We start from the raw sequence: 25,349 nt of genomic DNA on the forward strand, positions 1-25,349 counted from the left end.
TCATTCTGAAAGTAGACTTAGAAAAGGTTGTTGTAAAAAGGACTGCTAGAATGGATGAAAATATATTAGTTAAAATAATGCTAAATGCTGTGACACATAAACTATAACACGCAATTTATTTCTCATTCATATAAAATCCATTCAGAGGCAGGGACTGAGATACTCTGATCTGTGCAATCATTTAAGAACCTAGGGTAATGGAGACTTAACCATCTTCAACATGTGACATCCAAAGTCACATGGGCCGCAACATCCCAGACAAGAGAAGAGAGGAGATGACAAGATGTTTTCACAGGACAAGCCTGGAAATGATATATATCACTTCCTCCTATATTCCAGGGGCCAGAACCTCAAATACATAGCCACACTCAACTACAAGGGAGGCTGGGAAATGTATTCCAGCTCTTGACGACCAGGAGAAAATTGAAAGAGTCTGGTAGACACCTAGCTAATCTCTACTCCTGTGAATGTGGTCGACATGATCTTTAAGGTTACATCCACTCTTTTCTGTGTTTTTCATCTTTCATATCTCCATTTCATTTTGTATATATTTTTTCTATCTAATCTTATAGTTCACTGATTCTCTTCAGTTGTTCTAATCTGCTATTAAATAATTCCATGTTTTTCTTAATTTCAGTTTCTGTATTTTAAACCTCTAGAATTTCCATTTGCTTATTTTTTAGAATTTTCAATTTATGCTGAAATTATTATTATTATCTTTTATCCCTTGAATGCATTCAGCATAGCTATTTTAAACGTTTCTATATTACAATTCCATTATCTAGATTCCCCCATAGGCCTGTTTCTTCTGTGTTGTTTCTACTGATTTTCAGTCCTATCTCTTATCTCCTCTTATGCTTGCTTACATATATATTCATTCTGCTATAATGCATTCTTTTCAGAAAATATGTACATTAGCTTCTGGTGTATTTATTAATGTCAGTAGCTAGCCTAGATCAATCCAATTTGAAATCAATATGTCATATTGTCTAGTCTTTAAAGCTAGACTTCATTCTCTTGGAGGGCAAATGTATTTCTGATTTACCTTAACTCCCAGAGTATAGACTTTTTGAACTCCTCAACTGGAATTAAAGGGGTGTATCACAATGACACCCCCTAGCTTGAGGGGACTGAACTCTTATTTTTTGCCTTATTAGTTCCGTGAATCTGTTGAAAGCCCTATTTATAATTTCTCAGTTTCTTAGATCCCTGTTCCAGAACTAGCAGACACTTGTAGTGAAAAAACTACTTCAGGCCAGGCGCGGTGGCTCACGCCTGTAATCCCAGCACTTTGGGAGGCCGAGGCAGGCGGATCATGAGGTCAGGATATCAAGACCATCCTGGCTAACACAGCGAAACCCCGTCTCTACTAAAAATACAAAAAAAAATAGCTGGGTGTGGTGGCAGGCGCCTGTAGTTCCAGCTCCTGGGAGGCTGAGGCAGGAGAATGGCATGAACCTGGGAGGCAGAGCTTGCAGTGAGCCAAGATCACACCATGCACTCCAGCCTGGTCGACAGAGCGAGAGTCCTTCTCAAAAAAAAAAAAAAAAAAAAAAAAAAAAAATACAGTACTTCAAATACCAGGCTTGTTTCTCCCAATCTCTTTGTTTTCATGAATCTTAGACCTATAATTTTTCAATGACTTGGAAGCTCTCCACTTCCTTCAAACTATATTTTTGTTTGTTTGTTTTGACTTAGCTTTTCTAATTATTTTTAACATGATGGTTACCAATTTTATGTCTGTCTATCTACCAATCTGTTTGTCTGTAGCCTGTACTGCAAATCATACTTTTCCCTTAACAAGAGACCTTGACCATTTTTCCATATCCATATGTATATATCCACCTCATTCTGCTTTTATGATTTCAGCCTATTACGTTGTATAAATGTAGTTCCCTATTGATGGATATTTAGGTTGTCAACTAAATGTCACATTGTGTGTGTGTGAATGTATCTATAAGATAAATTCTAAAAGTGAAGTTGCTACAGGTTAGCAAATTGTCTTCCAAAAAGTTATACCAATTTACATTTCTACCAAAAGTGTATGAGAATGTCTGTTTCTCCATAGGCTTACCACCACTAGATTTTATCCAACTTATAAATTTTGTAATCAACTTTTAATCATGCTTCTGGATTCAATTTTTCCCTTGCAATCCAGTCTCCCTGTATGGACACATACATTTATACATGATAAAACCTGATCATGTCTCTTTCCTCTTTAAAACCTTTTTGTGTTTGTTTTTCCTCCCCATAGCCAAAGGATCATATTTGTACAAACAAGCACTCACTCTCCTCTCTGCTACTTCCCAGCCCCGTCTCCTGTACAACCCCATGGACTAGCTATATTAACATTTTCCTAAATATATACACTTTTCTGCAAATTACACATTTACATATTCTCCTCTATCTCTCTGGAATACTGTCCCATCTTTCACCTGTATAACAAAGGATAAACTTCAACATCCAGCTTACAGGTTACATGTTAACTCTTTTGACAAACTTTTTCCTACAAACCTCACCTTCCCCCCAAATACACAGAAAAAATAGTCAACTTTTCCTTTCTTTAAATAACCATTGTTCATTATAAATACTTCTCTTGTAGTACTAAAAACACTGAATTATATAATTGTAAATCTGTCTGCCCACCATTATGAGCTAGTTGAAGGAAGGGCCCATACCTCATCCTCCCCATTCCTAGGCCCAACAGAATACTTGACATAGAGAAAGAACTCAAAAAATTTTTTTTCAAAGAATAGATGCAGTACACATTACCTCTGCAAAATACTGTCATTCAGCACAAGTGTTTTCACAGCAGCTTACGAGTCCTTAGAACTGGGAATACTTTGAGCAAATTTCTGTTTGACCTAGATTTAGCATTCAAATCTCAACGTGGGCATACTAAACCCCAAGAGGGAAGCAATAGAGGATTGAGTTAGTAGATGGAATTCATACTTTGGGCAACAGTTTTCCCTTTAATACCTAAAGCCATTTGTGTTCAAATTTAGACCTTTAGGGTTGACACAAAAAGTGTACATTTTGGTAGCCCTTATTCTACAGCTCCCATCAAAATATGCAAATATGTTGAACCTGGTTTGACCTCTGGCATGAGGCCTACCATGTGTTTACTCTTTGTATAGTTCCTCTTGAAATATACACTTCTTTTTTAGACAGATTTTTGACAGGCAGGGTTCTTACCCTGTTGATAAAAAAATATGAGAAGAAAAGCACAAGTGATTCATTTGCTTTAGGAAAATGAATCTGTGTGCTTACCAAGGAATATTTTATCACCCCAAGGACAGAACATTTTCAGCTTATTTCAGTGCTATGTAGTGCAGGGAGACTGTAACAACACCAGTGAGGATTATGATCTGTGACTCATCGTCTCCCTTAAGGTACTCTGATTTGCTATACCTCAGTGGCTAGTCCATTTGGTTCCTAGTGTGATTGGATTCTATTCCTGCCTAGATGCTCCCATCTAAACAGTAAAGACAACATCCATCTCCTCAGGTGTCTAGAGACATGATAATGACTATGGTAAATATGGTTTTAGTATTATTCATTTGGATTCAATGCAGCTCCCGGAATCAGAGGAGGCTGAGATGTCAGGGATTTTAAAGGCCTTTACAGTTCTTGAATTTTCTCTGCAACATCTCCACCAAGTGGTCACACCACCTTTATTGGAGTATTTCCCATTACAGGCAGTTCATTGCCTTCCACCATGTAATTGAGGAAGTTCTTCTCTCATGTCAGTTCTAAAGAATCTTGTTTCTTGGTGATTTCTACATATGAACCCTAAGAGGAAATCTAATCTTCTTTGGAGTTGTTGTTCTGGTTTTACACTCTCCAAATGAGAACCCTCCAAATACTTGAAAGTCTTCTAAAATGCGTGCTGAGTCATTCATTCTCCCACCTAAAATTTCCATGCTTTTTTAAATTTCCCTTGGAGACTCTGCTTTTGAGTCTTTACCATATCATTCATTCAGTAAGCTAAGAATAATGCAGATTTCCTGCATTATCCCAGCTGTGTCAGAGGGCCCATTGGATGGCTTCCTTGATGGATACGCAAGAACCAGGAAATGGGAGAGGAGAGGAGCAGATTCTTCCATTTTTGCTTACTAAAATAGCCTTTAGTAACAGATCCTCTATTCACGCAGAGATATTTCTAAAATTCCTTTGTTTCCATCTCCTCTTCAGTGGAATGGTCTTTTACCACCTCCTCATGATTTTGCAGAGACTGCTTAAATACCAATTCTCCTATGGAGGCTGTGTGGGTTTCTGTGAGTTCTTGAATATTAAAAAGGAATGGAGTGAATATTAAATTAAAAATTTCAACAAGCATAGATGATGGAAAGTTTGGTGTTTGGGTGTCATTGGATACAGAGTCAAATCCTAATTTCGCTTCTTGTTTGCTGTGTGTTCTTAAAAAACCACTTTGTCTCTCTGAACCACAGACTTCTTTTCTGTAAAGTAGAGGTAATCCCAATTATCATGATGGCTTATTACAAATTCATGATAATAGATGTATAAAACTTAGCACAATTCCTGGAAAATAACAGATGCTTAATAAATAGTAGATTAAAGATTATTCTTCTTGTTGTAAATTGGTTCCAATTCCAGATCTCTCATAAGCTGTAAAATCCTAGAAAACCATTATTCTCACTTCTAACATTGGATAACAATTGGACCTATCTTCTAAGGGTGTTTGTTTAATCAGTTGAAATAACATATCCATTGAAAGAAACTCTTACAATTCATTAAATATGATAGATGTTCTTTTAGAAGTAAACATTTATAGAGAAAGACTCTGTTTAATTTAGCTTCATGTTCCCACCACAAAGTGTGGCACACAGGAAATATTACTTTCTATAATACTCTTCCCATTGCCTAACTCAAAATGTTAGTGGCCTTCTCTCTTTCTCTGTCAGCCTACATACATGACCAGGATACGCAGTGATACTCCAGGGCAATGGTGCTCTGTGGCGGTAAAAGTAACAAGTGTCACAGTATTCCCTCTAGTACCAGATTCTGCCCTCAAGGAGTTCCCCAGCCAGTACAGGAAACAATATATCAATAGCTAAGTACATTACAGTATTAGCATGAAGGCATGTGTTGGGGATAGTGTAAAAACAAACATAGTCAACTCGTGAAGGAAACATTAAGAAGGAGGTCGGTGATCAAAGAAAGCCTAACACAGGTTTTTAATAAATGAATAGGAGTTGGCTAAGCAGATCAAGTAAGGTGGGCATTCTTTAAAAAAGGAAGCATTTGCAAAAGCATGGAGCTGCAATAAACAAGATTCTTTGTTCTGGGAAGAGCAAATAATTTCCTAAGACTAAAATGTAGGATAACAACAGGCAGTAGAAGCTTGTGGGGCCAGACATGAAGGGACTCATGCTCTCTTTTAGGGAATTTGGATGTTATCCTGCAAGCAGCGGGTTGCTAATAAAGCTCTTTGGTCAAGAATGAACTCATCTGATTAGTGCTTTAGAAGTACTTTGCCAGTGACTTTGTGGAGGATGCATTGACACAGAAGGAAAACTGATCACCAGAGGACCTCAATTAAGACTGTGTTACTTTACCTCCTTCTGCTCCTAATACTTAATATATCTGAGCCATTTGTGCGTAAATTCAGAGTGTCAACCATTTGGCAATAAAACTCCAAAAGAAATCAGAATGCCTGGAGAGGTAATTGTTGCATTTTATTTCTTGTACTCACTGCTACTTTGGCAGGCCCCAAAGATAAATAGAGACCAGAAAAGTAGCACCCTTGCCCCTTTGCTCCTTCCCCTCCCCTGGAACACTTGCCCTTTTCTCTGTACAGATTGCTGGAGATTCCTGGTTATTAGCCTTGGCTTCATCCCTAACACAACCAGCGAGGTTGTGTGCTGTCTCTCCCTCCCCAATTTCTGTGTGTGTTTGTTCATGAAAGGCCTTCCTGCCCTCCTTTCCCTGGAAGGGAGTGTGGGAGTGTGAGAGTTGTTTCCATGACCACAAACTTCCAAAGCCAAGAATGGCTTGCTCCAGGACGTTTCTGGAGAAGGTCATGATCTGTATGAGTGTGCAAGCCCTACTTGAGCTACAAGCTTTGTAAACTCAAATCATTACAATTTGCTGTGTTGCAAGCCTTGAACAAGACCTAGTGTTTGTACATTTGGAATGTGTGATATAGACGCTGCATGCATCAGGACCTTTTAATTTTTTTGTCAGGGATGTGGTGTGTAGTTTAGTAAACTTTTCTCTAATGATCTTCGCTCAAAGAGAAAGCTTTGTGATAGTTAAGATATATGAAAGATGAGTCCATTCAGCAGATCTGTTTGTACCCGCCATGTGCTAGAAATATAAGTTGAATGAGACCAAGACATTATCCTATACCTTTGTGCTAACATTAATAATGGCTACTCTACATTAAGTGCTTACTGTATATCAGGAACTGTGGAAGATGTTTTCCATTTGCTATCTCTTCAATCTTCATAGGAACTCTATGAAAGAAATCCAATTATTAACTTAATTTCAAAAATAAGGAAGCTGAGTTTTAGAGAAGTTAAATATCTTTTTTGTTATTATTATTATACTTTAAGTTCTAGGGTACATGTGCACAATGTGCAGGTTTGTTACATATGTATACATGTGCCATGTTGGTGTGCTACACCCATTAACTCGTCACTTACATTAGGTATATCTCCTAATGCTATCCCTCCCCGCCACCTCCCCACAGTAGCCCCAGTGTGTGATGCTCCCCTTCCTGTGTCCAAGTGATCTCATTGTTCAATTCCCACCTATCAGTGAGAACATGCGGTGTTTGTTTTTCTGTTCTTGTGATAGTTTGCTGAGAATGATGGTTTCCAGCTGCGTCCATGTCCCTACAAAGGACACAAACTCATCCTTTTTTATAGCTGCATAGTATTCCATGGTGTATATGTGCCACATTTTCTTAATCCAGTCTGTCACTGATGGGAATTTAGGTTGATTCCAGGTCTTTGCTATTGTGAATAGTGCTGCAATAAACATACGTGTGCATGTGTCTTTATAGCAGCATGATAGGATGTGGAGAAATAGGAACACTTTTATACTGTTGGTGGTACTGTAAACTAATTCAACCGTTGTGGAAAACAGTGTGGCGATTCCTCAAGGATCTAGAACTAGAAATACCATTTGACCCAGCAATCCCATTACTGGGTATATACCCAAGGGATTATAAATCATGCTGCTATAGAGAGGTTAAATATCTTGACCAGGTTTACACAGCCACTAAATATCAGAACTGGGAACCTACCCACATCCATCTGACTCAAATGTCTGTGCCATTTTCATTGGATGTCCTGCCTTAAGATGCTGACGGTGAAGCGCACGAGAAGCATGTAAACAGAAAAAGTGCAATTTCAAGCGATAAATGGGGATCTTAAAATGCCAAAGGAACGTAGAAGAATGGTTCTGTGATGTCAGAGAAGGCTTTGATGAGGGAACTATGTTTCAGTGGCATTCTACCTGTAAACACAGGTCTCCAGAAAAAGAAAGGGGATGAGTTTTTGATAACGGGTATGCAAAGGACTGCCGTTGTGAGACGACAATACATAGTACAAGGTGGACATTCCATTGACTGCCATCATGAAGAAAGACTTATGAGAAGTTCAGGCTGGCAGGAATGGATGCTGTTTGAAAGCGAGTGACAGATCAGACTGGAAAGAAAGTTGGGGGCCAGATTTTGGAAGGACTCTGTACAAAATAATGATGAATTCATATTTCAACCTGTAACCAAAATTTCTTCCATGGATTAGTTACAGAATCATCTGATAGGACTTTTAAAAATATAAATATCAGGCATCAGCCCAGGAGACTCTAATTTATTTGAACAGTGATTCTCAAAGTTCAGTATTTATCAGAATCACCTGGAGCATTAATAAAAAATACAGATACCTCACCTCTGTATGTTTACCAAGTTTCCCAGATGGCTCTAATATACTGTAACACCTGAGAACTACTTGTCTAGGATGAGAAATAAGAATCTCTATTTGTATACATTTTCTAGGAAATATTTATATGCTACCAGATTGAAGTATTACAGACATAGACAACAGAAACCCACAGAAATCTTGCTATTCTTGCTTAGTTGACAATAAAAATTTTAATGATAAGTCTTTAAAATAGCAATATCATATTAAGGCTTAAAACAACATTAATGTCTGATATCAGAGAAAGACCTACAGATTTCAGTGTACCATAGCAGACTCCATCACTTCACCTGTAAAATGAGAATAATAATGGGATCTATTCCCTGCAGGTCTTACAAGGTTAAAAATAAGGCCTTTTCCTAGACACCTACAGATATGCTTTGATTCACTACAGAATAGTTTGCATTTTAAAAAGTTTTATACAGATGTCATTGTATAGCATGTCTTCTATTTTGTGTCTGGCTTCTTTCTCTCAGTCTGGTTGTTTTGACATTTATTCTTGTTCTTCTGTGTATCAGCCTTTCATTCCCTTTTGTCGGTGAGTGGTATTACATTGTATAGATTTGTGCCGGGGTTTGTTTGTCTGTTCATGTGTTCATGGACATTTGAATTGTTTCCAATTTGGGGCTATTTCAAATAAAGTTGCTATGAATGTGTAGAAAGAAAGGGACCATGTGTGCATGTATGTGTGTGTGTACAGAGTAGTGACTCATAGAGTCTTTCCAATACCTCAGACATAGCACAAGTACCAGCCTCTTCTACTGTGTAATTTCCCCAATCCTACCTTGGTCATGTTCCTTAATGTTATTTCATTACATCTACGTAAGCATTTTACAATACAGAGAAGAATGAAGGAGCCATCACTCTGTCTCTAAATTTAGGAAGCCTAACTTTAAATCTCTGTAGCTCATCACCTTCTCTCTGTCCTAGCTTCAAAATTATTCTAACAGCTTATTATTTCTTCAAGATCAAAATCACACCCCTTAGTTTATTCAGGGTCTGTGAGTTGACCTAGTGTGCCTCATCTTCTACACTCTCCCCCAAAGATCCAACCATCTAGCACCTCCAAAATGCTTGCTATTTCCTTAACGAAACTTGCTCTGTCTTGTCACTAGGCCTTACATGAAATGCTCTTCCCATCTGATCTGCCAAGTGAACACTTTGCTTGACATTCTAACATCACTTCCTCTGTAGATCTTTCCTGACTACTCACCAGTGAGGCACTTGCTCTTCTCTACTTGCACAGCTCCCTGTACATTTTTTTTGCTGCAGTGCTTACACTGGGATTGATGAATTGTACATATCCAGATCTTTGTCTCTCTGTATTCCCAGAGCCTCACACAGGATCCAGCACATAAAAAGTACCCAAATACTAAGCCCACTGTTAGTTAAATTTCAAGTTGGTTTCTAGAACCCCAACTCTATCACAAAGATGTTGCAATTATGCTTTGGTTTCTGAAAGAATTGATGATTTGGTAAAACTAGTCAATAACAACCTAAGCTGGTCTCATTTCCTGATCCAAAATTGGTCCTCACACCTTTCTCTTCTCCAGATGATGCTTCAGTCTCACTGGGGGACCTCTGAGATTTCAGAGGGGCTTTCATCTTGGGAAAATATCAATGTGTATTTTGGGTGAGCCCTTGCATTTCTTGCCTGCGGCAAGACTCTTTGCCTTAATTGGGATTCAGTAGTTCATGTCCGCTTTGAAAAAGCATGTACATTGGCATGAAAAAATACTTCTCAAATCTTTGGTGTCCAATTAAAAGTCACTGAAGTCTGCCCAGATAATTTTGGCAAAGAGAATCAAGGCAGTCAGTCAACAAATATTTGACTATTATGAACCAGGTACTTTTCTAAGCTCTAAGGCAACAAAGCAAAACAGAGACAAGCCACAACTTCAAGAAACTTCCAACTTGGGGAAAGAAACAATAAGCACATAGATAAATGAAAAATAACATAATCTCAGATTTTAAGAAATGCTGTGATGGAAACAATATTGGAGGATCGTGGTGGAAGAACTGTTTAGCTAAAGGAGGGAAGAAAAGGGTTTTCTGAGAAGATGACATTTGAAACCTTTATAGAGAGGAGTCAGCTACATAAACATCTTAGAGGAAAGTACTCCAAGTAGAAGGTACAAGATTAAAAGCCCTGAAATAGGAATAATATTGGTATGCTCGTGGAGCAGAAAAAGCCACTGTGGCAGGAACATAGTGAATAACTGGAGATGTAGGCAGGTCCTTTGTCTGGACCTACCGTACCCATAAAGAGAAAGTGAGTAGAGGTGAGATTGGAGATGCAGGCAGGTCCAGATGTAGGGCCGTGAAGGCCACCATAATAAAGAGGTAAAATTTCATTCTGGTTGCAATGGAGAGATATTAGAGGATTTTACAAAAGTAATGTGATTTGCTTTATAATGATGAATGTTCCTTCCCTCTAACTGCTGTTATGGAGGATTGGTGATGGGAAGGTGGGTAGAGAAGAGCAGTCAGCAGGCTAATGACAGAGTCCAGTGAGGCAAGCTGGTGTCTCTTAAACTGGTATTGGAGATGGTGAAAAAAATCACATTTCAGTTTGGGTTTTGTTCATTTTTGTTTGTTTGTTTGTTTTTATTTTTTGGAATTCGAGCCAACAGAACTTAGGGTTAAAAATTGAGTCTGAGGAAAAAAGAGCGATCAAGAATTACTTCTGTTTTTATCAGAGCAGCTGAATGAATGGTGGAGCAATTTACTCAGATGGCAAGGCTTGAAGAATCTGTTTGATGTGTTTTGAGGGCATGAAGAATCTGTTTCAGTCATATTCTCTCAGATATCTGTCCAATATCCAAGTAGAAATATTTAATAAACAGGGGTAAGTCAGTGTATTTAAAGTTGGGATTTAAAGCCATGCATAAACACGAGATCTGAGAGAAAGGTAAGACAGAGAAAATAACACCATCTAGGACTGAGCCTAAAGCCTGCTAACATTCAGAATCCTGGCAGAGAAGAAGGGTCTAGCAAAGGAAAATGAGAAGCAATAGTCTGTGAAAGAGGATGACAAACAGAAGAATGTGATGTTATAGAAGGCAACAGAAGAAAGTCTGTCAAAAATGGAAAAAGTGGACAACCATGGGTGTAAATGCTGTTGCAAAATAGAGTGAGATAAAGATAGAGAATTATTAATTTTTGTAAGATCTAGATCTCTACTAAACCTCAGTGCCATAAGTGCCAAAGGAAACGAATAGAAAACTGTGAGAGGTGAGAGGGATTACTTAGGCAAAGTGATATTGGAATGGGGTCAGAAAAGATCTCTAACAGGTTATAACATGCAAGGAAGGAAATGAATTATGAATAGCATTAGCCAGGTGAGAGTGAAAGAATGGACTCCAGGCAGAAGGAACAGCATGTGTGAATGCTATAGGTGGGGAAGAGACTGTTACATTCCAAGAACTAAAACCCCGATGTGGCCAGGTTGTTTTTAGCCAGGAGCAGAGTGGAAAGAGAAGGGGTTGACAAGATGAATAGGGACCAAATCATGCTGATCTTTATAGGCCACAATAAGAAGCTAGTTTTCCTTTTAATCTAAGTACACTTGATTATTTCTAAAAACAAAAGGCACAGTCTTATGTATATTTCTTAAAATATTGTCTGAATGATTATTACTGCTTCTGTGTGGAAAACAAATTGTGAGGAAGCAATAATGTAAGTTGGGAAACCAACTAAGAAGCTAAGATGGTAGTTTAGACAAGAAATGATGGTGTCTTAGGCCCCAGTGCTAGTAAAGGAGATATGGAAACCTGGAAAGAATAAAATATATTTGGAAGTTGGAATGCAAATAATAGAGCCAGGTGTTCTGGTGTGTACTTGTGGTTCTTGATACTCAGGAGGTATAGGCAGTAGGATTGTTTGAGCCCAGGAGTTCCAGGCTAGCTTGGACAACACAGCAAGAACCTGTGTCTTTAAAAATACTAATATTGGGGGGGGGGGGGGGGGCGGAGCAAGATGGCCGAATAGGAACAGCTCCAGTCTCCAACTCCCAGCGCGAGCAACACAGAAGACCGGTGATTTCTGCATTTTCAACTGAGGTACTGGGGACATCTCACTAGGGAGTGCCGGACAATCGGTGCTGGTCAGCTGCTGCAGCCTGACCAGCGAAAGCTGAAGCAGGGCAAGGCATCGCCTCACCTGGGAAGCACAAGGGGGAAGGGAATCCCTTTTCCTAGCCAGGGGAACTGAGACACACAACATCTGGAAAATCGGGTAACTCCCACCCCAATACCGCGCTTTAAGCAACGGGCACACCAGAAGAATATATCCCTCACCTGGCCGGAGGGGCCCACGCCCATGGAGCCTCCCTCATTGTTAACACAGCAGTCTGCGGCGACCTAACCACAAGGCAGCAGCGAGGCTGGGGGAGGGGCGCCCGCCATTACTGAGGCTTAAGTAGGTAAACAAAGCCGCTGGGAAGCTCGAACTGGGTGGAGCTCACAGCAGCTCAAGGAAACCTGCCTGTCTCTATAGACTCCACCTCTGGGGGCAGGGCTCAGCTAAAAAACAACAGGGGAAACAGCAGAGGCCTGAGCAGACGCGAACGACTCTGTCTGACAGCTTTGAAGAGAGCAGTGGATCTCCCAACGTGGAGGTTGAGATCTGAGAACGGACAGACTGCCTGCTCAAGTGGGTCACTGACCACTGAGTAGCCTAACTGGGAGACATCCCCCACTAGGGGCAGTCTGACACCCCACACCTCACAGGGTGGAGTACACCCCTGAGAGGAAGCTTCCAAAGTAAGAATCAGACAGGTACACTCGCTGTTCAGCAATATTCTATCTTCTGCAACCTCTGCTGCTGATACCCAGGCAAACAGGGTCTGGAGTGGACCTCAAGCAATCTCCAACAGACCTATAGCTGAGGGTCCTGACTGTCAGAAGGAAAACTATCAAACAGGAAGGACACCTATACCAAAACCCCATCAGTACGTCACCATCATCAAAGACCAGAGACAGATAAAACCACAAAGATGGGGAAGAAGCAGGGCAGAAAAGCTGGAAATTCAAAAAATAAGAGCGCATCTCCCCCTGCAAAGGAGCGCAGCCCATCACCAGCAACGGATCGAAGCTGGTCAGAGAATGACTTTGACGAGATGAGAGAAGAAGGCTTCAGTCCATCAAACTTCTCAGAGCTAAAGGAGGAATTACGTACCCAGCGCAAAGAAACTAAAAATCTTGAAAAAAGAGTGGAAGAATTGACAGCTAGACTAATTAATGCAGAGAAGGTCATAAACGAAATGACAGAGATGAAAACCATGACACAAGAAATACGTGACAAATGCACAAGCTTCAGTAACCGACTTGATCAACTGGAAGAAAGAGTATCAGCAATTGAGGATCAAATGAATGAAATGAAGCGAGAAGAGAAACCAAAAGAAAAAAGAAGAAAAAGAAATGAACAAAGCCTACAAGAAGTATGGGATTATGTAAAAAGACCAAATCTACGTCTGATTGGGGTGCCTAAAAGTGAGGGGGAAAATGGAACCAAGTTGGAAAACACTCTTCAGGATATCATCCAGGAGAACTTCCCCAACCTAGTAGGGCAGGCCAACATTCAAATTCAGGAAATACAGAGAACACCACAAAGATACTCCTCCAGAAGAGCAACTCCAAGACACATAATTGCCAGATTCACCAAAGTTGAAATGAAGGAAAAAATCTTAAGGGCAGCCATAGAGAAAGATCGGGTCACCCACAAAGGGAAGCCCATCAGACTAACAGCAGATCTCTCGGCAGAAACTCTACAAGCCAGAAGAGAGTGGGGGCCAATATTCAACGTTCTTAAAGAAAAGAATTTTCAACCCAGAGTTTCATATCCAGCCAAACTAAGTTTCATAAGTGAGGGAGAAATAAAATCCTTTACAGATAAGCAAATGCTTAGAGATTTTGTCACCACCAGGCCTGCCTTACAAGAGACCCTGAAGGCAGCCCTAAACATGGAAAGGAACAACCGGTACCAGCCATTGCAAAAACATGCCAAAATGTAAAGACCATCGAGGCTAGGAAGAAACTGCATCAACTAACGAGCAAAATAACCAGTTAATATCATAATGGCAGGATCAAGTTCACACATAACAATATTAACCTTAAATGTAAATGGACTAAATGCTCCAATTAAAAGACACAGACTGGCAAACTGGATAAAGAGTCAAGACCCATCTGTCTGCTGTATTCAGGAGACCCATCTCACATGCAGAGACATACATAGGCTCAAAGTAAAGGGATGGAGGAAGATCTACCAAGCAAATGGAGAACAAAAAAAAAGCAGGGGTTGCAATCGTAGTCTCTGATAAAATAGACTTTAAACCATCAAAGATCAAAAGAGACAAAGAAGGCCATTACATAATGGTAAAGGGATCAATTCAACAGGAAGAGCTAACTATCCTAAATATATATGCACCCAATACAGGAGCACCCAGATTCATAAAGCAAGTCCTTAGAGACTTACAAAGAGACTTAGACTCCCATACAATAATAATGGGAGACTTCAACACTCCACTGTCAACATTAGACAGATCAACGAGACAGAAAGTTAACAAGGATATCCAGGAATTGAACTCATCTCTGCACCAAGCGGACCTAATAGACATCTATAGAACTCTCCACCCCAAATCAACAGAATATACATTCTTCTCAGCACCACATCGCACTTATTCCAAAATTGACCACATAATTGGAAGTAAAGCACTCCTCAGCAAATGTAAAAGAACAGAAATTATAACAAACTGTCTCTCAGACCACAGTGCAATCAAACTAGAACTCAGGACTAAGAAACTCCATCAAAACCGCTCAACTACATGGAAACTGAACAACCTGCCCCTGAATGACTACTGGGTACATAATGAAATGAAGGCAGAAATAAAGATGTTCTTTGAAACCAAGGAGAACAAAGATACAACATACCAGAATCTCTGGGACACATTTAAAGCAGTTTGTAGAGGGAAATTTATAGCACTAAATGCCCACAAGAGAAAGCAGGAAAGATCTAAAATTGACACTCTAACATCACAATTAAAAGAACTAGAGAAGCAAGAGCAAACACATTCAAAAGCTAGCAGAAGGCAAGAAATAACTAAGATCAGAGCAGAACTGAAGGAGATAGAGACATAAAAAACTCTCCAAAAAATCAATGAATCCAGGAGTTGGTTTTTTGAAAAGATCAACAAAATTGACAGACCGCTAGCAAGACTAATAAAGAAGAAAAGAGAGAGGAATCAAATAGATGCAATAAAAAATGATAAAGGGGATATCACCACAGACCCCACAGAAATACAAACTACCATCAGAGAATACTATAAACACCTCTACGCAAATCAACTAGAAAATCTAGAAGAAATGGATAATTTCCTGGACACTTACACTCTCCCAAGACTAAACCAGGAAGAAGTTGAATCCCTGAATAGACCAACAGCAGGCTCTGAAATGGAGGCAACAATTAATCGCCTACCCACTAAAAAAAGTCCACGACCAGATAGATTCACAGCTGAATTCTACCAGAGGTACAAGGAGGAGCTGGTACCATTCATTCTGAAACTATTCCAATCAATAGAAAAAGAGGGAATCCTCCCTAACTCATTTTATGAGGCCAACATCATCCTGATACCAAAGCCTGGCAGAGACACAACAAAAAAAGAGAATTTTAGACCAATATCCCTAATGAACATCGATGCAAAAATCCTCAATAAAATACTGGCAAACTGGCTTCAGCACCACATCAAAAAGCTTATCCACCGTGATCAAGTGGGCTTCATCCCTGGGATGCAAGGCTGGTTCAACATTCGCAAATCAATAAACATAATCCAGCATATAAACAGAACCAAAGTCAAGAACCACATGATTATCTCAATAGATGCAGAAAAGGCTTTTGACAAAATTCAACAGCCCTTCATGCTAAAAACGCTCAATAAATTCGGTATTGATGGAACGTACCTCAATAAGAGCTATTTATGACAAACTCACAGCTAATATCATACTGAATGGGCAAAAACTGGAAAAATTCCCTTTGAAAACTGGCACAAGACAGGGATGCCCTCTCTCACCACTCCTATTCAACATAGTGTTGGAAGTTCTGGCTAGGGCAATCAGGCAAGAGAAAGAAATCAAGGGTATTCAGTTAGGAAAAGAAGAAGTCAAATTGTCCCTGTTTGCAGATGACATGATTGTATGTTTAGAAAACCCCATCATCTCAGCCCAAAATCTCCTTAAGCTGATAAGCAACTTCAGCAAAGTCTCAGGATACAAAATTAATGTGCAAAAATCACAAGCATTCTTATACACCAGTAACAGACAAGCAGAGAGCCAATTCAGGAATGAACTTCCATTCACAATTGCTTCAAAGAGAATAAAATACCTAGGAATCCAACTTACAAGGGATGTAAAGGACCTCTTCAAGGAGAACTACAAACCACTGCTCAGTGAAATCAAAGAGGACACAAACAAATGGAAGAACATACCATGCTCATGGATAGGAAGAATCAATATCGTGAAAATGGCCATACTGCCCAAGGTTATTTATAGATTCAATGCCATCCCCATCAAGTTACCAACGAGTTTCTTCACAGAATTGGAAAAAACTGCTTTAAAGTTCATATGGAACCAAAAAAGAGCCCACATTGCCAAGACAATCCTAAGTCAAAAGGACAAAGCTGGAGGCGTCACGCTACCTGACTTCAAACTATACTACAAGGCTACAGTAACCAAAACAGCATGGTACTGGTACCAAAACAGAGATATAGACCAATGGAACAGAACAGAGTCCTCAGAAATAATACCACACATCTACAGCCATCTGATCTTTGACAAACCTGAGAGAAACAAGAAATGAGGCAAGGATTCCCTATTTAATAAATGGTGCTGGGAAAATTGGCTAGCCATAAGTAGAAAGCTGAAACTGGATCCTTTCCTTACTCCTTATACGAAGATTATTTCAAGATGGATTAGAGACTTAAATGTTAGACCTAATACCATAAAAACCCTAGAAGAAAATCTAGGTAGTACCATTCAGGACATAGGCATGGGCAAGAACTTCATGTCTAAAACACCAAAAGCAACGGCAGCAAAAGCCAAAATTGACAAATGGGATCTAATTAAACTAAAGAGCTTCTGCACAGCAAAAGAAACTACCATCAGAGTGAACAGGCAACCTACAGAATGGGAGAAAATTTTTGCAACCTACTCATCTGACAAAGGGCTAATATCCAGAATCTACAAAGAACTCAAACAAATATAGAAGAAAAAAACAAACAACCCCATCAAAAAGTGGGCAAAGGATATGAACAGACATTTCTCAAAAGAAGACATTCACACAGCCAACAGACACATGAAAAAATGCTCATCATCACTCGCCATGAGAGAAATGCAAATCAAAACCACAATGAGATACCATCTCACACCAGTTAGAATGGCAATCATTAAAAAATCAGGAAACAACAGTTGTTGGAGAGGATGTGGAGAAATAGGAACACTTTTACACTGTTGGTGGGATTGTAAACTAGTTCAACCATTATGGAAAACAGTATGGCAATTCCTCAAGGATCTAGAACTAGATGTACCATATGACCCAGCCATCCCACTACTGGATATATACCCAAAGGATTATAAATTACTCTACTACAAAGACACATGCACATGTATGTTTATTGCAGCACTATTCACAATAGCAAAGACTTGGAATCAACCCAAATGTCCATCTGTGACAGACTGGATTAAGAAAATGTGGCACATATACACCATGGAATACTATGCAGCCATAAAAAAGGATGAGTTTGCATCCTTTGTAGGGACATGGATGCAGCTGGAAACCATCATTCTTAGCAAACTATCACAAGAACAGAAAACCAAACACCGCATGTTCTCACTCATAGGTGGGAACTGAACAATGAGATCGCTTGGACTCTGGAAGGGGAACATCACACACCGGGGCCTATCATGGGGAGGGGGGAGGGGGGAGGGATTGCATTGGGGAGTTATACATGATATAAATGATGAATTGATGGGTGCTGACGAGTTGATGGGTGCAGCACACCAACATGGCACAAATATATATATGTAACAAACCTGCACGTTATGCACATGTACCCTAGAACTTAAAATATAATAAAAAAAGAAAAAATAAAAAAAAATTTAAAAAAAAACTAATATTAAGGTTGAACAGTTTTAAGGAAGAATAAAGGTGATAACACGTGGTAAATGTTCAAGGCAATCGTAAGATCTGATACAGAACAGTAATTCACTGAATTGTGAATGTTATTTTCTCAATTCCTGCATCCATCAGTGTTCCCACTCAACTGAAACCCTGGATTTGAAGCATCATTTCCTGCATTTGGAGTACACAAATGCAGGAAAGCAAGATGGCTAAGAGAATAGGCTTTGAAACCACAGAGGTTGAGTCTTGAATCTGCTACTCACTAGCTGTGTAATTGAAACAGAGTCTTGCACATGGTAAATGTTCAATAATCTTTAGCAGGATAATTATGTGACCTTAAGCAATTTCCTTAATGTTATTAAATAAGCATCCTCCTTATTAAAATGAAAATGTTAATAATAATAATAGTAAGAATGCCTCATAGAACTGCAGTAAGGAATAAGTCATATGATACATATAATATCTATCTACCAGAAGATTAAATGAATTGATGTATAGAAAATATCTGGCATATAGTAAATACTCAATAAATTAGCAGCAGCTGTTACTACTATTGCTGTTACAACTACTACCAGTACTGATTGATAGTGGAGAGAGATGTTATAAAACTTTGCAAAGTTGAGACCAGCCTGGACAACATAAAACTATGCAAGATCAAATTATGAATGACTTTGTATGCTATGGAGGAAGTTAAAGTCATTAGTTTGAGATCTTTACTTTTCTACTTATACATTTTCCTGTAAGTGCTGCTTTAGCTGCATTCCACACATTTTTTATATATAATATTTTACATATTTATGGGGCACATGAGACATTCTGTTATATGCATAGAATGTGTAATGGTCAAGTTAATGTATTTAGGATATCCAGCACCTCATGCATTTATCACTTCAGTGTGTTGAGAATATTTCAAGGCCCCACTTCTAACTCTTTTGAAATATATAACACACTGTTATTAACAATTGTCATCCTACTCTGCTATTGAACATTAGAATTTATTTCTTCTATCTAACTGTATGTTGGTGCCATTAACCAACCTCTCTTCATCCTCCACCCATGTCCTTCAAAGTCTCTGGTATCTATTATCCTACTCTCTACTTCTGTGAGATCAGCATTTTTTTAGCATCCATATATTAGTAAGTACATATGATAATTATCTTTCTATGTCTGGCTTATTGCATTTACACCAATGACTGTCAGTTCCATTCATGTTGCTGAAAATGACAGGATTTCATTTTTTATGATTGAATAGTATTCAACAATATAACTATAGCATATTTGTAAAGATCCATTGATGGATACTTAAGTTGGTTCCATATCTTTGCTATTGTGAGTAATACTGCAATAAATATGGGAGTACATTTATTTCTTTAATATATTTATTTCCTTTCCTTTGGATAAATAGTCAATAGCTGAATCATATGTTAGTTCTATTTTTTACTTTTTTGATAAACCTCCATACTCTTTTCCATAATGGGTGCATTAATTTACATTCCCACCAACAATATATATAAGAGTTCCCTTTCCTCTGCATCCTCACCGGCATCTGTTTTTTGTCTTTTTGATGATAGCCATTCTAACTGGGGTGAAATGGTATCTCATGGTTTTGATTTGCATTCTCTGATGATTAGCGGTGTTGAACGTTTTTTCATCAACCTTTTGGCTATGTGTTTGTTTTATTTTCAGAAATACCTACTCAGGTCCTTTTCCCATTTTTGAATGGAATTATTTGTTTTTGTGTTGTTGTTGAGTTTTTTGAGTTCCTTCTGTATTCTACATATTAGTTCATTACTGAATGCGTAGTTTGCAGATATTTTTTTCCATTCAACAGTTTGCCTCTTCACTCTGTCAATTGTTTCCTTTGATGTACAGAAACTTTTTTGATTTTAATATAGTCCCATTTGTCTATGTTTGTTTTTTGCCTGTGCTTTTAAGGTCTTAACCATAAAATATTTACCCAGATCAATGTCCTGGAGCGTTTTCCTATGTTTCTTGTAGTTCTTTTACAGTTTCAGGTCTTAAGTTTACATCTTTAGTCTATTTTGAGTTCATTTTTATATGTGGTGAGGGAGAGGGCTCTACTTTCATTCTTTTGCAGATGGAGATCCAGTTTTCCCAGCACTTTTTATTAAAAAAGGACATCCTTTCCTCAATGTGTATTCTTGATACCTTTGTCAAAAATTGGTTGGGTATAAATAAGTGGATTTTTTTCTCAGTTCTCTATTCGGTTCCATTAGTCTATGTGTCTGTTTTTATACCAATACTGTATTAGTTTGTTTTCACACTGCTATAAAGACATACCTGAGACTGGGTAATTTATAAATAAAAGAGATTTTATTGACTCACAGTTCCTCGTGGTTCAGTAAACTTACAATCATGGCAGAAGGTGAAGGAAAAGCAAGCACCTTCTTCACAAGGCAGCAGGAGAGGGGTGGGGTTGAGGGGAACTGTCAAACACTTGTAAGCCATCAAATCTTGTGAGAACTCACTCACTATCACAAGAACAACATGAAGGAAACTGCCCCCATGATCCAGTCACCTCTCACCAGGTTCCTCCCTGGACACAGGGGGAATACAATTTGAGGTGAGATTTGAGTGGGGACACAGAGACAAACCATATCAGTTACCAAGCTGTTTCAGTTGTGATACCCTTGTGATATATTTTGAAGTTGGTTGATGTGATGCCCCCCAGCCATGTTCTTTTTGCTCAGGATTGCTTTGGCTATTTGGGCTCTTATTTTGTTCCGTATTAATTTTAGGATTGCTTTTTGTATTTCTGTAAAGACTGTAATTGGTATGTTGATAGAGATTGAATTGAATCTTTAGATTGTTTTGGATAGTATGGTTATTTTAACAATATTATTCCAAATTATTATTCCAAATCATTAGCATATGATGTCTTTTCACTTGTGTGTGTCCTCTTCGATTCTTCCATTAGTGTTTTATAATTTTCCTTGTAGAAGGAAAATTGTGGTCTTTCACCTCCATACTTAAACTTATTCTTAGGTATTGTATTTTATTTTATTTGGTAGCTATTATAAATGTAATAGCCTTCTTGATTTCTTTATCAGGTATTACTAGAAGTCTTACCTAGAGCAATCAAGCAAGAGAAAGAAGTAAAAGGTATCAAAATTGAAAAAGAGGAAGTCAAACTGTCTCTCTTTACAGATGATATGATATTATATTTAGAAAAACCTAATGACTCCACCACAAAAGTTCTTGGACCTGATTAATATATTTGGCAAAATTGTAGCATACAAAATTAACGTAGAAAAATCAGTAGCATTTCTATATACACTAATAATGAACTAATAGCCCACAATTTTTTTTTATTATACTTTAAGTTCTGGGGTACATGTGCATAACGTGCAGGTTTGTTACATACGTATACTTGTGCCATGTTGTTGTGCTGCACCCATCAACTCGTCAGCACCCATCAATTCATCATTTATATCAGGTCTAACTCCCAATGCAATCCCTCCCCCCTCCCCCCTCCCCATGATAGGCCCCAGTGTGTGATGTTCCCCTTCCCGAGTCCAAGTGATCACATTGTTCAGTTCCCACCTCTGAGTGAGAACATGCGGTGTTTGGTTTTCTGTTCTTGTGATAGATGGTGTATTCATTTTCCTTCAGTTCTTTCTTCAATGTCCCTCTCAATTTACTCATTGACCTATGGAGTATTTATTTATTTATTTATTTATTCTTTTTTTTTTTTTTTTTTTTTTTTTTGAGACAGAGTCTTGCTCTGCCGCCCAGGCTGCAGTGCAGTGGCCGGCTCTCAGCTCACTGCAAGCTCCGCCTCCCGGGTTCACGCCATTCTCCTGTCTCAGCCTCCCGAGTAGCTGGGACTACAGGCGCCCGCCTCGTCGCCCGGCTAGTTTTTTGTATTTTTTAGTAGAGATGGGGTTTCACCGTATAGCCAGGATGGTCTCGATCTCCTGACCTCATGATCCGCCCGTCTCGGCCTCCCAAAGTGCTGGGATTACAGGCTTGAGCCACCGCGCCCGGCCGACCTATGGAGTATTTAGATGTGAATTATTTAGTTTCCAAATATTTGAGGAATTTTTAGAAATATGTGTTATTAATTTATAATGTAATTCCATTGTGATCAGAGAATCTATGTGGTATGACTTGAACCTTCTTAAAGTTTTTGAGATTTGTAGTATAATTTAGAATATGGGTGAGGTTATAAAATGTACTATGCGCACTTCAAAAAATGTGTATTCTATCATTGTTAGATAGTGTGTCTATACATGTTAATTAGGTCACTTTGGTTGATAGCTGGTTGATCTTCTAGATCCTTGCTGTTTTTCTTCCTCCTTGTCAATTATGGAGGGAAGAGTATTGAAATAGATGACTATACTTGTAGATTTGTTTATTTCTCCTTGCAGTTCTGTTTTTGTTTTCACGTATTTTGAATCTCTATTGTACACATAAATATTTAGGATTCTCATGTCTTTTTCCTGAAATGACCCCTTTATTATTACAAAAAGTCTATTTCTGGTGATGTTCTTTACTCAGAAATATACTTTTTATGATGTTAACATATACTATACTTTCACTACATCTTTTTTATATGATTGACATGACAGTTTTTCTATCCTTTACAAACATTTGTGTGTTTAAATTTAAAGTGGTTTATTGTAGACAGCATATAGTTTGATCTCTCTTTTTTACCCACTTTTGTAATCTCTGCCATTTAATTGGCATTTCATTATTTAATGTGATTATTGAAATGAATAGATTTAAATCTACTTACTTGCTATTTGTTTTCTGTCTAATCTGTTCTTAATCTTTTTCTTCTTCTTCTGCCTTCTTTTAGGTTAATTGAATATTTTATTATTTTATTTCTTCGTTGACTTAGCTATAATTCATTGCTTGGTTATTTATTGCTTTGGAGTTTAGAGTATACATCTTTAAGTTATCACAGTCTTTTTTCAAGTAATATACCATGTTATCTAGTAAAATGTATATTTTCTTATTATTTATTTTGTATTTGCTAAGTTGTTTCTTAGAGGATTTTAAAACTAAGAAAAAAAATAGCAGAATACCTTTTCCAGTGCTTTTCATTGCTTTGTATAGATGCAGATTTTCTTCTGGTTTAGTTTTCATCTGCAAGATTTTCTTTAGTATTTCTTGTAATACAATTTTGCAATTAACAAATTATTTCACCCTTCTTAGGCTGAAAATAAATATTTTCATTTCATTGTGGCAAGATTTTCACTGGATATATAATTCTGGGTTGACAGAGTTTTTTTGTTTTTGTTTTTGTTTTTCTTTCTGTGCCTTAAAGATACTCCATTCTCATCTGAGATCATTCATGCTCGTGTGCATTTGTATGTAATCTTCCCCACACCTGCTCATTTTAAGATGATCTCTTTATCTGGTTTCCACCAAGTTGATTATGATATACCTTAGTGTATTTTTTGTCTAGTTAATTAGTTTGATAATCATTGTGCTTCTTGGGTCTATGGTGTATAGTTTTCATAAAAGTTGGGGGGGAAATAGCTGTTATTTCTTCAAATGCTTTTTCTGTCAAGCTCCTTTGTAAGTACTCCAGTGACACAAATATTCAGCCACTCAACATTGTTCCATATCTCTCTGATGCTCTGTTCATGTTATTTTCAGTATTTCTTTCAGTATCTCAAGTTTACTTTTTTCTTCTGCACTGCCTGTTTATCTGTTATTCCCATCTAGTGCATGTGTGTTTTCTAACTGTCAAACATTGTTTTCTTCCTCTCTAAAAGTCTGACTTGTGTTTTCTTGTATCTTCAATCTCTCCTTGACATTCTCATGCTTTCTTCTACCTTCTTGGACACACGGAATATTATTACATTAACTGCTTTAATACCTTTTCTACTAATTCCATCATTTGTACTATTTCTGGGTTGGTTTCAGTTGCTTGATCTCTCTATCAGTATCATTTTTCTGCTTCTTTAAATGTCTGGTAATTTTTTATTGGATGCTATTAGTTATATATTTTATTTGGTTGATGGCTGATTTTTCTTTTTCTTTTTTTTTCTTACATATATATTGTTAAACTTTATTGCAGAATACAGTTAAATTACTTGGAAACAATTTAATTCGTATTAATTTTGCTTTTAACCAGGACTAGAGGAGCCTTTAGCCTACTGGTAATATTATTTTGCCACTAAGATAAAATTCTTTTGAATACCAATGATGAGAAGTTTTTACTCCAGTTGATGGTAACACAAACTATTTCTAGTCCTGTGTGAGCTCCGCTGATTGTTTCTTACATTGTATTTAGGTACTGCTTCCCTGTCCTTGGTAGTTTCCTTACTTGCACATCTGATCAGTACTTAAAGACTTGAGGTAAATCTCTGGAGCGCTCTCTCTAAGCAGCTCTCTTTTTTGCTAAGCAGCTCCCGTTTTTTTCTGGTATCCTGCCCTGTAAACTCTATTCTATCAACTCATGGTGTCCTCAGTACTCTGCCTTAGGCCCCATGCTGATATTGTGGATAGAAACTCCCTCCAAACAGTAAGCTAGGACAATGGTACAGTTCACCTTGTTTCCCCTCTATCACTAGTTTGTACTGCCTGATGTCCAGTGTCTGAAAGCTGTTGTTTTATGTATTTTGCATAGTTGTTTTAATTTATTTTAGATAGGAGGGTATATCTGGTCCCCATTATCTTACTTTGGCCAGAATCCACAGATTTGAATTTGATAGTCTTGAATGCTAGATAAGGCATTTACACTTTATCTTCTAAGACAGGCAATAGGAAGTTGTTGAGGGCTTTTCAGCTAGGGACTGTAAGATGTGTATTTTAAGAAATTAGCCCTAATAATCATGGAGAAGATAGTTTGAAAGTGCGAGAAGCTAGAGTTGTAGGAGTTATACATGATAGATTCTAAGTAATTATTTGTTGGGTAGTTGATGGAGAAATAAGATTAAGTTGAACACATAAAGTAACTAAATCATCCTGAAAAGTTGAGTGGGATATTCAGATACTAGCTTTCTATACAAATTCAGAGAATAAGAGCTCAAACATATCAGCTTTCACTTATAGTGGAGAGGAGAGAATTACGTTAAGTGCCTTTATTGATTGCCTTGCCTTTGCATAAAAAAATATAAGAGGAGTAAAAATAAATAAATAAAAGGAAATTAATAAAAAGGCCTGAGGCTAAGATTTGTTAAATTCATAGCAGGATATTCATTTTGTAATGGAAACTTTCTATTATTATTAAAGTATAAGTGATAATTTTAAAAG

The sequence above is a fragment of the Rhinopithecus roxellana genome, chromosome 15 (genome assembly GCF_007565055.1).
Source record: "Rhinopithecus roxellana isolate Shanxi Qingling chromosome 15, ASM756505v1, whole genome shotgun sequence".
Taxonomy (NCBI): Eukaryota; Metazoa; Chordata; class Mammalia; order Primates; family Cercopithecidae; genus Rhinopithecus; species Rhinopithecus roxellana.